General features: G+C 38.2%; 1 long non-coding RNA gene across 1 annotated transcript in view; it reads left to right on the top strand.

Annotated features, from left to right (window-relative positions):
- Positions 1-14,871, top strand: part of LOC125175481 (uncharacterized) — a 94,854-nt gene that overhangs the window by 22,280 nt on the left and 57,703 nt on the right. Inside the window, exons 3-4 of the long non-coding RNA XR_007155826.1 lie at positions 403-464; positions 11,736-11,800. This is a non-coding gene — a long non-coding RNA (uncharacterized LOC125175481). The remainder of the gene's footprint in view (positions 1-402; positions 465-11,735; positions 11,801-14,871) is intronic.

Below are 14,871 nucleotides of genomic sequence, written 5' to 3'. Positions count from 1 at the left end.
GTATACTTTATTATGCTTTTCTTGGTCACTCAACTCTTCCTTCCTCAGGAACCACATAGCTAAGTAACACATTGACCTGTGTGATTCATGGTTCAGTGGTTTTTGTACCCAAGGGAGTTTAAGCTTCATGAAACTATGAATGTGTCTGCTTTACTCACTATTTGATCTCAGACAGTTAGCTCAGTTTCTATTAAAGGGTAGATACTTAATATACATTAGTGGCATAGATTAATAGCAGAATAAAAATGTGCACTTACTAGGACTAAACAGTGTGGGTGAACTAAGAGAAAGAGGAAATTCACCCAGTGATTAGTCTGCGGACTGAGGTAGCCTTCTGTCTTCCTGCAACTCAGCTTGGCTCTTTCAAGTCACTCTTTCTTAAAACATTAATTTGCTTTCCAGGGTGATCATCTAATCACTGTGAAAACCTGTTTGTTGAGACTGCATTAAGACAGAATTGTAAGGTAAGTGAGGATTATATCCCTATGGTCATTCTAGACATTTTCTTTAGATCTATCAAAAAAAAAAAAAAAGAGGCTACCTTTATTATTATTATTATTATTATTATTATTATTATTATTTATGTGACTAATAGGCCCATGTCTTTTGCATCCAGAGGGATTTTGAACTTAATGAAAGCATGGACTGTGTCTGCTCTGCTTACCACTTTATTGCCACCACTGAGGTGCATTCCTACTAAAGGGTAGACTTTCCAGGGCTGTTCCTTGCCCTCAGGCTAAAGTGCACACCCTTCGGGATTCAGACCAGGCTGTTTATGACACTATCCCTGCCCACCCACTACTCCTCCCATCTCACTAGAGGATCCTAAACCCACTGTTCTAACTCTTGCTGTTCACACACAATCACTGTCTCCCAGACCATCCCACAACCCCAGCTTTTTCTGACCTACATCTAAGCTAATTCTAATTCTGTCACTTCCCCTAGATCAGACAGACATGTGGAATCTTTTCTTTTTTTGTAGCATAGTGTCTTATTATTTTATTTTATTATTATTTTTTTAGTTTATTCGTATTGGAGAATATGCAAAGCATATATCACTCATCTCGCAGGAACAATCTCTATTTCTGCTCCACATTATACTTGACACCAGTCTTAACCCTTCGCGTTCCTGTCTCCCCCACCAATATCGCACCCCCAGTATCCACCAAAAGGGGAAAGAAATCTATAAACTATTAGGAAGAACTCTAGATTTTACTGACGATGTTAGAAAGGAGATTAAAGAGGTATTATCTATAGCTAGCCTCCAAGCATTTTATTCTAATATTTTTAAGTAGACCTCTCTTGTATGCTTGTCTTTTGAGCCATAGTACAGATCTCTTTTTCTTTGAAACTTTTTTCTTAGGTAAGCATTACATTTTGATCTGTGAATTATTACAGCTAAGAAAGCAAAGGAAGCTGGGGCACCTGGTGCCTCAGTCGGTTGAGCATCCAACTTCAGCTCAGGTCATGATCTCATGGTTTGTGAGTTTGAGCTCCACATTGGGGTCTGTGCTGAGGGCTTGGAGCCTGGAGCCTGGTTTGGATTCTGTGTCTGCCTCTCTTTCTGCCCCGCTCCCCCCATTTGGGCTCTGCCTCTTTCTCTCTCAAAAATAAACAAACATTAGGGGTTCCTGGGTGGCTCAGTTGGTTGAGTGTCCGACTTCGGCTCAGGACGTGATCTCACGGTCTGTGGGTTTGAGCCCTGCGTCAGGCTCTGTGCTGACAGTTTGGAGCCTGGAGCCTGCTTCAGATTCTGTTTCTCCCTCTCTCTGACCCTCCCTCGTTCATGCTTTGTCTCTCTCTGTCTCAAAAATAAATAAACATTAAAAAAAATTAAAAAAAAAGAAAACAAAGGAAGCTTATCAATTTCCTTTCTATCCTTATCAAACATTATAATATATTAAAGCAAATAAAAAATAATTCAGTGAAATCTTCCTTCCCCTTTTTTTTCATATATCTAAAGAAAATGTTCAGAATGGTTATGAAGATATAATCTTCATTTACCTCACAATTCAGTCTTTAATGTCAAGAAGCAGGTTCTCAAAGTGTTTCTGAAACTCAAATTATATAAATACAGTGAAGGGGATTTTTATATTTTAAAATAGAAATCTGGAATTAAATAATGAGATAATTTATATAGTTTAGTTATGAAAATACTAAAAAACACCCTCATTTAAATGAATAATCCATATCTTGTGTGTCTTTATGTTTCCCTTTGCCTGAATGTTGAAATCAATATGTATTTTCCAAAGACCAATATGAATGATTTCATGAATGATTAAGTAATATAGGTTAATATGATTTTCTTTTCTGTACAGAGTTCATTTACTTTAGCATTGTCACATAATATACATAGAAAGAGGCGTATTGGCTCCATTTAGTTTTTCTAAATAATGAGACACCAGTGTACAAATCGAAGACCCTGCTACATTAAAAACATTCTTAGAAAACCTTACAAAGTTGTAACAAATAAATGATTTGTGCATCAGGGTTTCTGTTTCCAATCCAGGCCACATCAATAAAACCCAGACTGGCATATGCAAATGGCCATCAAAACACCCATACCTGGAGAGCCACCAGGCATCTTTAGCTTAATTTATCTAAAAATAAACAGTTGCTTTTTCCCAACTACCCTTCCTTCAGTCTTGCCTGTTTGAGTTGGGGGCAACATCATGAATCCAGCTGCTCAATCTAGAAGCTTTGAAATTATTCCTGACCCCTTTCTTCTTTGATACATCATATCCAGTGCATCAGCAAATTGCATTAGCTCAACCTTCAAAATGTATTTAAACTTGAACTACATCTTACTGCCTCTGTGAGTAGTACCACCTTGATCCCAACCACCAATATCAATGGTATAGATTTTTGCAATATTCTTTTACCTCTCCAGCCAACTTCATATCTTTTCTTAACACAACAGCTGGAGAGAATCTTTAAAAAAACTTCATTTCAGTCACGTTACTCTTCTGCTCACAACCCCCAAGGCTATCTCTTTTTTCTCAGTGTAAAACCAAAGACCTGGTTAAAGCAAAGAAGGCCCTCAATAATCTGCCCCAACTCAAATTCCTCCCTGTTTATGACTTTGCACTCATGGCCTGCTACCCAATGCCTGTCTTTCCGAGTTCCAGTCACACACGTTAGCCTCCCAACATCCAACTACACTTCAGCATCGGGATGAATAGACTGGAGCGCTGTCCTTCAGATCTGCACAAGCTTTGCTCTCTGTCATCTCATTCAGTTCTTTAAAAACAAAAAAAAAACAAAAAACAAAAAAAAAACTTCTAAGTTTATTTATTTCTTTTTGAGAGAAAGCAAGAGAGAGAGAGGTACAGAGAAGGAGAGAGAGAATCGCAGGCTCACAAACCGCGAGATCATAACCTGAGCTGAAATCAAGAGTTGGACACTTAACTGACTGAGCCACCCAGATGCCCCTATCACATTCAGGTCTTTACTCAATTAGCCTGTAACTGAGACTTTCCAGAACTATTCTAAACTGTAATCCTCCTTTCCAATGTCTTTTCTATGCTTACTTTTTTCTCTTGAGTGCTGATCATCATCTGACACATAATGCATTCTATTTATTTGTGTTTTATCTACATTCCCACCACTGGAATGTATATTTCATAGGCACAGAGTTTTTTTTTTTTTTTTTTTGTGTGTGTGTGTGTGTGTGTGTGTGTGTGTTTATTTGATGCTTTATCCCCAGCACTAAGGACATATAAATGACACTTGGTAAATACTTGTTGAGTGAATGCATTATGGAAGAAAGCTATTTAAACTACAGAATAAATAATGCATTATTTCAATTATTCATGTTCTATCTACATGTGGGAGGTAGGTAAGAGTGGCACTACAGGGCCCATTTGACAGTTGGGGAAAATTAGTATAAAGATTGATACTAGTTAGGGGCACCTGTGTGGCTCAGTCGGTTGAGCACCCAACTCTTGGTTTCCGCTCAGTCATAATCTCATGGTTTGTGGGTTCGATCCCCATGCTTCAGATTCTCTGTCTCCCTGTCTTTCTGCCCCTCCCTTGCTCACACTGTCTCAAAAATAAACAAACATTTTTAAAGAAAGATTGATAGTATTTCCTAAATTATAATAACCTAAGCTTCTCAAATTCCTTAACCTTGTCAGGTATAATAGATTCTCATCGCTGTTGTAACAAATGATAGCAGGCTTAGTGGCTTCAAACAATGCAAATTTATACTTCTGGTAGCTTGGAGTCTAGAATGGGTCTCATTGGGCTAAAATCAGATATCAGCAGGGCTGTTTTTTCTTTTGTTTTGTTTTTTGAGGCTTCAGGAGAGAGCCTGTGCACTTGCATTTTCCATCACCTGCATGCCGTGGCTCATGGACTTCACATCCGTTTCACTCCAACCTCTGCTTCCGTGGCCACATCTCTGTCTCAGACTTACTGCCTCTCTGTTACACTTATAAAGGCACTTGTGATTGGGGAGCCTGGGTGGCTCAATCAGCGAAGCTTCTGACATCAGCTAAGGTCATGATCTTGCGGTTTGTGAGTTGGAGCCCCACTTCAGGCTCTCTGCAGTCAGCACGGATCTTGCTTTGGATCCTCTGTCTCTGTCTCTCTGCACCTCTCTTGTGCTCTCGCTGTCTCTCAAAAATAAGTAAACATTTAAAAAAATTTTAAAAAGACACTTGTGATTATACTGGGCCTACAGATAATCCAGTATCATCTCCCCAATTCAACATCCTTAATCATATTTCTAGCTTCAGGCTTTAGGAAGTGGACTACTGTGGTGGGCTAGGATTCTGCCTACTACCTCAGAATGGCACCAAATTCTCTAAATCATAGCACAACTGTAATCTTAATGTAAATGACACTAGTGAAAATTACATGACTTTTCTTGGAGAGGTTTTAACTTCTTTAACTTTCATTCATAAATTTATTTCAAAATTTACTAATCTGGCTCTTGCACTTCAAGGTAATTTTCTGTTATTAAATACCTTCCTTTGAAATGAATAATATACTCTATTGCTTGTGTCTTTTCCTCTGGCTCTAATTATTCAAAGTAACTATTCAATTTAGTCATTGATTGAAGTAGCAGTTTGAGTCAGAAGGTCTCTTTCACAGCATCTTTTCCCATACTCATTTAGGCTTATTTATTCATTTTTGAGAGAGAGAGAGCACAAATGGGGGAGGGGCAGAGAGACAGAAAGAGAGAGAATCCCAAGCAGGCTCTGTCCTGTCAGCATGGCGCCCAATGCGGGGCTCAAACTCATGAACCGTGAGATCACAACCTGAACTGAAGTTGGTCACTTAACCAACTGAGCCACTCAGAAGCCCCTAAGTAGGCTTTTTATGTAAGGCTTCTGAACACTTCAATGCAACTTATTTTCTTCAGTAACTAATACAAACAGTATATAATTTTTGTTTAAAGTAAAGAAGATATACTTTATTTGAGACAATATTAGTACCTGGAATTATCATTAAAATGTGGTCAGTAATCAATGAGTGCTTACTGTACATCAAAAAAACAATCATTTCTCTGGAGTGATCATGGTCAGGAGCCTTGGTAAGTGAAACATTTCATATTCCACATTTTACACTTTTTTTCCCCAAACTGGCCACCCCGATAAATAAAATCATAGATATATTAACATGTGTTTGAGTTACATGAGATTTAAATGGAAAAGTAAGTAAATTAGCTCTTCTTTTGAAACTTGTGAACAGCAGTCCTGTCACCTCATTAGTGAGTGACCAACTGAGACAACCAGGCCCCAGAGTGCGTTCTATTAACGATGTGTTACACAGATCCTCACAAATGAAGAAGATCTTTCAACGTTACATTATACATTTTGAATAGGAATAGATCCAAATAAAAAATTACTATTGTAGTTCAATAGCATATAAGGCAGAGTTCAAGAAGTTGAAATAGGGGAAAAACAGTCAAGGAGATTTTACTCCTCCAACTGACTAAATAAGAAATATTTTTGTAAGACAATTTATAAGCTAGTAATTAGAATTGCAATTACAAGCGATTTATGACAAAAAAAAGACAAAATACAGAGTGATACTATCCTTCTATGAGGTTAGAATTATATAAAGGATTCTCTTTATATTCCACATTCATAGAACAAAGTTTATGAGTAAGATACACAGAAAAGCTGACATTTTAAAACGTTTTCTAGGGGCGCCTGGGTGTCTCCGTCGGTTAAGCATCCGACTTTGGCTTAGGTCATGATCTCGTGGTCCATGAGTTCGAGCCCCGCGTCGGGCTCTGTGCTGACAGCTCGGAGCCCGGAGCCTGCTTCAGATTCTGTGTCTCTCTCTCTCTGCCCCTCCCCTGTTCATGCTCTGTCCCTCTCTGTCTCAAAAATAAATAAACGTTAAAAAAATTTTTAAAAAAATAAAAAATAAATAAAACGTTTTCTATGTGTCTAGCACTGTTCTACATCTTCTATAATAACGGCTTTATTTTTGTTAATGTTTATTTATTTTTGAGAGAGCGTGTGTGCGCATGTGTGAGCCCAAGTGGGGGAGGGGCAGAGAGACTGAGATAGAGATCTCTGAATTCAGCTCCACACAGACAACAGAGAGCCTGGTGCAGGGCTCACACTCAGAAACCATGAGACCTGAGCCAAAGTTGGATGCCCAACCATCTGGGCCACCCAGGAGCCTCTCTGTGTTAACTTCCTGAATTCACTTATATAATACTAAAGACTGAAAGCTGAAATTTTTGATCCGAAATTGTGATTAGCAAACAATTATAAAAGAAAGATACTGTTCAATATTTGCAATGAAAATCAATATAGTGTCCTCTCCACTTCAGTCCCAGCCCACACCTGCTTCATGATGTGAACCTCCAGGTAATTTAAGTTGCCCTTGATTCCCACATATTCCTTATTCAGACAGAGAGGAAACTAAACTGCAGTCTCCTGTGAAATATTTTGAGCTGATTTGCTGATTGTAGCAAATAAAAATAATCAGCATCAAGATTTGGTAAGTGCAGACATCTATGATTTGTTTCGGTTTAATCAAGCAGTAGCAGCATTTCTTGGGAGATAAAGTACATGATCTATTATAAGCTTAAGCCCTTAGAAATTCATTTTTGTGAAAAAAATGGAAATAGAAGATTTATTTTTTATTATGAATGCTTTAATATTTTACTAAATATACGTTCAATGATAGCGGAAGATAATTTATTGCTGTTATGTTGAATGTAATTGTGTCAACACACTTTCTTGCCAGCATCCAAATTATTCACAACAACTTTGAATTTATGGGACATTCATCAGAAAATCAGTTGTTTAAGGGAATGTTACAAAAAGGGCCATGATGAAGAAGTGTAAAGAGAAGTTTGCTTGGAGATACTCAATTACAGACGCACCATCTCATTTACTTCAATAAATCTTAGCATAATATTTTGTTGAATCCATGTTATTTTTTGCACACGTATATCCTTACCTGTCAGCTCATCTGACCTTTACTATCTGAATTTGGTTTGGAGATGTTTGAAGAAAGGAATGTCATTAGCCTTTTGTTACATGCTTTATTATCATAATATATGTTGGTGATATAATCTATGTAGCTTAAAAATGAGCTACTATTTACTTCTTCAATCCTGCTCTTAAAATGTCCAGAATAAACATTTAAAACTGTATCTGTGCCTTGAAAGAGGCTGCCGGTGTTTCTGGTGTTTCCACCAACATCAATGCTTCTTTGTTTGTAGCAAGATAATTTTAGTAGGATACACAAATGCCCACCACAGACTATAAGTTCTAGCCTTCTTGCATTAGAGCAGAAGAGACGTGTGCAAGTTCTGGCAAGCGCCTATAGAAAGGGTGTACTTACCTTCTCTGTCCTCTATCTGTGGACTGCAGCTCAGGTACTAGGCTCCGTTAACCTTCACCAAGTGGACCAGCGACCCATTCTACAGGTGGTCTGCTTTCCCGACGTCATCAAACCTCCGTGTCTGTCATCTTCCACTTAGCATGACTGAGAATGTAAGAGTGCATGAAGGACACAAATCTATATAGAGTTCAAGTCGCTGTGTTTTGTTGTCCTTTAGGCAAATAGCCTAGCTCATATTTCAGCAAATAAGGAATTTAGTAGAAAGATGTAGGGAAATTCTAGATGAAAAATGAAAGTGATGTGGTTATGTCCTACTAGACCAGGGAGCAAGGACACAACTCTTGCTGCTGGAGTTGGTAACCTCTGGTAAGTCCTGGTAAGAATGTCACCAGGAATCCTTTAGAAGTTTGACCATATACCAACAGAACTTCTTCACTAAGCAAAAATGGTTGGAAACACACAAAATATTTTGTTTTTTGTTACTTTTAGTCAAGTAGACTGGACTGCTCTTCTATTAGAAAAAAAGTGGCTCTATTTTTTGAAAAAAAGAGGCTCTATTATTATTATTTTGAAAAAAAGTGGCTGTATTTTTTAACTTTCTTTATCTTGAGAGAGAGAGAGAGAGAGAGAGAGAGAGAGAATCCCAAGCAGGCTCCATGTTGTCAGCATAGAGCCAGAAACGGGGCTTGAACTCACAAACCATGAGATCATGATCTGAGTGGAAATCAAGAGTCAGCTGCTTAACCTACTGAGCCATCCAGCAGGTGCTCCCAATTGGCTCTATTCTAAAGCGGAAGTGTAAGCAGGACGCAACACTGTGTCCCTAGGGTATTCTCCATCTTCTCAGCCAGTTAGGCTGCAACTGCAATAAAACCTTGGATTGTGAGTAACATGTTCTGTGAGTTTTCTGCAAGACAAGTAAACATTTCTAATAATTTTAACCTGAGAAATGAACGATGTCTTGCAACGGGAGTAGTATGTAACACAGAATATCACATGATCACAACTGAGCCAATGGTACTTTTCGCTCTCTCTCTCTCTCTCTGTGGGATTGTGAGTGATCTTTTCCATGCTCAGATGCTTGGTCTCAGGCCTCAGTGTTTGGCAGAAATCATTGATTTGTCAGAACGTTGGAAGGTGCCCACAACAGGCACCTGTGTATTTTTTTTTTTTTTTTTGTCATTTCCAAGCACCTGTGGACAGTCCTTTGCTCTTCCATACAAGAATAAGCTTAGGAATGCTTTGCTTCATTCTAGGTCAGGCTGCCTGCAGATAGAGACCCTTTCCTCTGCTGCCTTATTGCCAGTTACATAAAATACAGTCTATGACAAGATTTTATTAGTATTGTACTGTAGTCAGCATCCATGAGAGTGTATACAATGCCCTCCATGCCGAAAAAGAATAGATAGCAGTGATTCTGTTAGTGATAGTGAAACGGGTCCTACCCAATAACCCTCTTCTCTCGTCTCCCTCACACCAGCCACGAAGGTTTCCAAAGGTGAATGCAGGTTAATTTGTTCCTTTTTCTTTATATTTTGCATTTTCTGTATTATTTTGTATTATATTACAGCATTATAATCATTTTTATATGAATACTTGTGGGTTGTGGACTGAATCATCTGAGTTTCCGTTATTTCTTATGGGGAAATTCACTTTGATATACCAGCGCTTTGGATTACAAGCATGTTTGTGGAACAGATTATGCTCGCAAACCAAGGTTTTTCTGTATTGGATTGAACACCTTTTATTTATTTTTTTTTTAGCAGCAATTCTAGCCTCTGGTTCCAGATGACCTTAATGCGAGATCAATGTGTGCAGCTGAATGATGCACTGAAAAAGGCTACCAGGGATGAGGGCAGGAGGGCAGGTTGGGACTGAAATCTAGCTTTGACCTCATTCAACATGCAGGGAAGTTGGCAGCGCTGAGAAAGAGTACCTATTACTCTTTACAAAGGCACAGTCCATGCGCTGTGTCAATGCCTGTGACCATGCTGTGGCACCTAGGGAGATCCTCTTTCCATGCTATTCATCCAGAATAGTGTCTCATCTTGAACTCTCACTTTGAAACTGCTGTCATTATGTTGCGATGTTGACAGAGAAAGTTGGCAGAGTTCTGAGGGTAGTCAAAGTTTGTAAATGCAAAAAACAAACAAACAAAAGAAAACAAAGTTTCAGAGAGCAAAACACAAAACAAAACAAACTAGTTATTTAAAGTTATAGTCTTTGCTGTCTCACTTGCATGTGAAACTTACCGGAAACAAGTAAGCTGACACTCAGTTCGTTGCAGGAATTGTGTTGCAGAAATAAATGAACCAGAAACCATAATACCTGGACTGCAAAAGCCTGTGAAGCATATGCCACAGGCATCAGGTGACAACGTTGGGTATCTCTCAAGGATACCATTTCCCCTTCTCATCAGTATCACAGGTGTGGCCTCAGAGTAAAATGAGCAAAGAAGAATCGGCAAAACAGCAACTCAGAACTGCCATGTAAACCCATTAAGGAGGGTTCCTTGAATCCCAGTGCAGAGACTTTTCATATTCGTTCCTGACAGGTATTGGCGATTGCTGGCAACAGAGGATACATGTCCCCTATGCTTTCATTTTCCAAATGGAGTTACTATGGTAGTTATCATTACTCCGTTCTGATTTATATTTTATGCAGAAGAGGACTTAGTTTAGTATTTGTGTTAAACACCTTCTGGAGATGATTGCTTATCATGAAGACGTGTAATTTCACCATGATATAGTAAATAGATAGGTTCTGCGTTGCCACTTTTAGATTAGAGATCAAGTTATTTTATTTGTGGGAAGAAGGATTTACACGACCACCCAGCTCAACACTATGTGTTCCCCTTCATTAGGTGTGACCTAGTGTCCTGTTTTGATTAATGAGACATAAGTAGAAAATACGTGGTCACATTCTAGATAATTTTCTTCAAATGATATTATGAGCTATTTTCCTTTTTTTCTTTTCTTTTTTCCACTGTGGACAAAAATATGTAATGATGGAAGAGTAGACGATAAAAGGAAGTCTTTTTCCCTAATGATCAAGCAGCTAAGAGAACCTTGGAGTACATGCTCTGTATGTTAGGTGAGAGGTAAATAAATATTTTCAAGTGACTGTATTTTGGTGTCTTATAATCCATAAGATTAGATAAATCCGTATTAAGGTAGTTTGAAATTTGACTAAGTTTGAAATCTTGCATAAAGGTGAAGCAGCCATTTTTTTTAAATTTTTTTTTCAACGTTTTTTATTTATTTTTGGGACAGAGAGAAACAGAGCATGAATGGGGGAGGGGCAGAGAGAGAGGGAGACACAGCATCGGAAACAGGCTCCAGGCTCTGAGCCATCAGCCCAGAGCCTGACACGGGGCTCGAACTCACGAAGCAGCCCTTTTGAATAACAACTGTTTCCTGAAAATTGGTTTTGCACTCTGGCTCACTCACTGTAGCAGAAGATGATTTATACCTAGTGTGTGTCTGGCACACAGCATTCACTCAATAAGTGGTTGTCGAGTGAATCCATTTAAAATTTTTCCCTCATTTATTAGTCATCATTCAGTCTTTCCAAAGTCAAGGAAGTTTCTTAATCTCCATAGAGCTGCTAGAATTCTAATACTATTCTAGTGCCTTTATCAAAACACAGACATATGAGCCAAACTGGCTGCACGAAGCCAAAATGAAATTAGCTTTTGACAGAGCAATTCCAAAATAAATTACCCCAGACAGGCTCTTTTATGCTCTCTAAGTGCAAAGCTCTTCTGTTAAGCAAATGTGCTTCTGTGCTTGATAATGAACTTGATGTGATCTGTCCTTTGTTTAAATTTACCTCTCACTTTACTCAGCATGAGCTTTGGGGCTCAGTTTCCATAACATCTCAGTAACTACACTCATTTTGTAACTTTCTGCATACAGGGCCTCTCAGAAACAGAAATGAAGGTATGCAGGAAGGAGCAAGCAGGTGTTGGTCTAGCAAAGAGGTAAGTTACGTGATGACTAGTTATCAAGGTAGGAACAGATTTCGGACATCAGGCACCCATTGTTTGACTCTTATCATTTTATGCTATTTTAATATATTGTGCGATCACATAGGAACTCTGAATTATATTGCAAGCCATTCCAAATGACATAAGCTTGGTAGAAATAAAATAATTAATAAATACTACTCTAATTTTACCTTTCACATTTATATTTGGATTTGATTAGTTTAAAATAACTTTAAGAGAAATATATTCAGTTAGTCCTACTTACATGTGAACTGTAAAATGTATTGGCAAGAAAGAAGCTGACAGGAGAAAAAAATTAAAGAACAAAAAGAGATTAAATGTGATAAATGTATAAACGCAGACATTCTATCATTTGTACCACCATTATGTTCTGGTTAGTCTTTGTTTGACTGTATCTTTTATGTACCATATACACAGATCTCTTCCTTCTGCTAGTTTTTCTCTTAGTGCTTTACTGAAGATGATTTCTATTGAACTCTCTTTATATTCATTGATTTTTCTCTGTGCTACATCCTTTGTTTATTGCCTAGCAGTATTTATTTGTTCATTCCTCTGGTGACAGATAGAAGGCGTGGGAGGTGCCTTAGATATCCTACTGATACGGCTGTATTGGGGGGTAGTTGTAGCTGTTTTAGTCCATCGTTGCTAAGGTACTGAAAGTGTTATGATGTGTACAGGTTGCAGGTCACTCCTTACAATGGGACTCCGCCTCCTACATAAGCCAGTAGTCTCACATCGCCTTTCAGGTCCAGAGCCACTATCCTCTCCATCCCTTAGAAATAGATCTCTCAATGCTTCGCAGGTATTTGTCAGTTCTTTCTGAAAGTTCTACCTTTTGGAGACTTTGAGCTTAGCTCACCAGATTTTAGGCATATTCAGGTTCATAACCCGGCAAATGTCTGGAGTGGAAGACCTGTTTTATATGTTGAAGTCTTCCTCTCTCTAGTCTGTGTTTCCTATGCATTGCATCACAGCAGGGTAGCATTAGGGCCATGGGGCAGCTGTGCTTCCAGAAGGAGTAAATCTGAGTTCATGTTTTCATGGTGAGAAGCTTGCCACTTGCATCACACAGATCTCCTTCCTTGGTGGGTTTAGAGGATAGTTCCTCCATAGTTGCTGAGGGCTTCTTCCTGATGTAAAATTTTGAACAGGGAATTAATAGAATGAACTGTAGATTGTCAGTTGCAACTGGTACTTCTCCTTCCCTTTGAGGACTATTCATTCTAAATTCACCTTAACCCAGCTATCACTTCAGGTCTCACTTCAGAAGTTTTTTATAACTTGCTCATTAGAATGGCCCAAGCCATTGTTAGAGAGGGATTTGAGTGCTTGGCAGATATATTCTTTTTAGGATAAGGATGCTTTTCATGTCCATTCATAGTTGCAGTGAATCAATGAAGAATTAAAAGGCACCAATGGTCACATGGTTTCCACACATATTCCTCGTTGTTCCATTGCATAAAAACAACCCAACCAATATCTGCTGATTAGGATCAGTTATCCCTGACGGCATAGCATTTCCTAGCCAAGCTGGCTATGCCCTGGTCACAAAAGGTCCAAAGTATCCTGGAAACAATCATACTTTGTAGTTCATTGAGAACTTTCCATATTCCCTGATAAGAATGTGTCTCCCTTTGGTGGCCAAAATCTTCAATCCTGCATGACCCAAAACTTCAGGGACAGGAGGCACAAAATTATGATATATGGGATAACTGGGTGACTCCTGATCTCACTCCTTGGATCCCAGGCACGTATGTTCTCCTGATGCAACATCCCTGATTTAATACATATACTGTATCCTGAAAAAAACATTTCCTTTCTGGAATTTTAATTCATATAGTTCCCTTTGCTTCCACAGCTATCTGATATTTCTAAACTATGTTTTTAAAATATTTTTCATTTTTCCCCTAATTCCTGCAATGGCTTGCAGTTCCCTTCTACATTCTATTTTGAAAATGAAGTTGCTCTCGGCATATCCATGTATATAATGATTAGATTCTGGAAAAAACAAACCAAATTATTAAAATGTAAGCCTTTGGGTAGAGCTAAACTTGGAGGAGTTGATGTGGATGTTGCACGGCACTTTTTTTTTTATTTTTATTTTTGAAAATTTAAAACAAGCACAAAGTTTACCACAAGAACATTTTGCTGCATTATTTATTAACTCACTTATTTAATAAAGAAAGTGACCTCTAGAAACTAAAAAAGTCAAGGAAGCAGATTCTCCCCTAGAGCCTTCAGAAGGAACTTATGTTGGTCATGAGACATATATGCATGTATGTATGTGCAGAAATGGCAGGTGTCCTGAAAGTCTCCCCAACCCACCTTCTATGATGACACACGGTCAGACACATGCAAATAGTTCGAGACCCATCGAAGCATGAAACATTCTATTTAAAAAGTGAGTGTGGTATATCGTTTTAGACACACAGAAAATCTTATGTGAAGTCACTGAGATGAGAAACAGTTAAGTGATTTTCAAGTGCTAAGAAACTTCTGTGAATGAAACAAAGAAAGCAAAAAGGAACACTTTGAGATTAAAAAGGCAGGGAGTAGTTAGTGGAAGTCATTTCATGACATAATAATTATTTTGATAATTTCCTCAGTTATTGGAGAGTTGTGGGAGTGAAAGACAAACTAGAACGTTCAGTGTTCACTCTGTCCAAGGCTATTAAATGTTGTGAGACGTCCACTGGAAGTTACACCCCTCCCACACATTAGCCCAATGACTCAGCTATGCAGTACTTTCATATCTAAAAGTTTTATACTGTACTTCTTAAAATATTTATTTTGAGGAGGGGAAAGGCATTTGTCTGAATATGGGTTCTAAGTCGTATATATTCCTTATCATTCTGACAAACTGAATTCGTGGAGCAAAATTTTGCTAAACATTAAATTTGGGAATTTAACATGCCAGATTATTAAAATACTGCTGACTAACTAGGTCGTGGACTTTAAAAGTAAAATATGTCTTGAAGAAAATTTCATTTTTGTGACATTGTAATTAAAAGAAAATGTTAAAATATTAAAGTAAAAATGAAAGT

The sequence above is a fragment of the Prionailurus viverrinus genome, chromosome C2, assembly GCF_022837055.1.
Source record: "Prionailurus viverrinus isolate Anna chromosome C2, UM_Priviv_1.0, whole genome shotgun sequence".
NCBI classification, from domain to species: Eukaryota; Metazoa; Chordata; class Mammalia; order Carnivora; family Felidae; genus Prionailurus; species Prionailurus viverrinus.
Note: the sequence above shows the minus strand (reverse complement) of the source record. Positions and strands in the feature narration are given on the sequence as shown.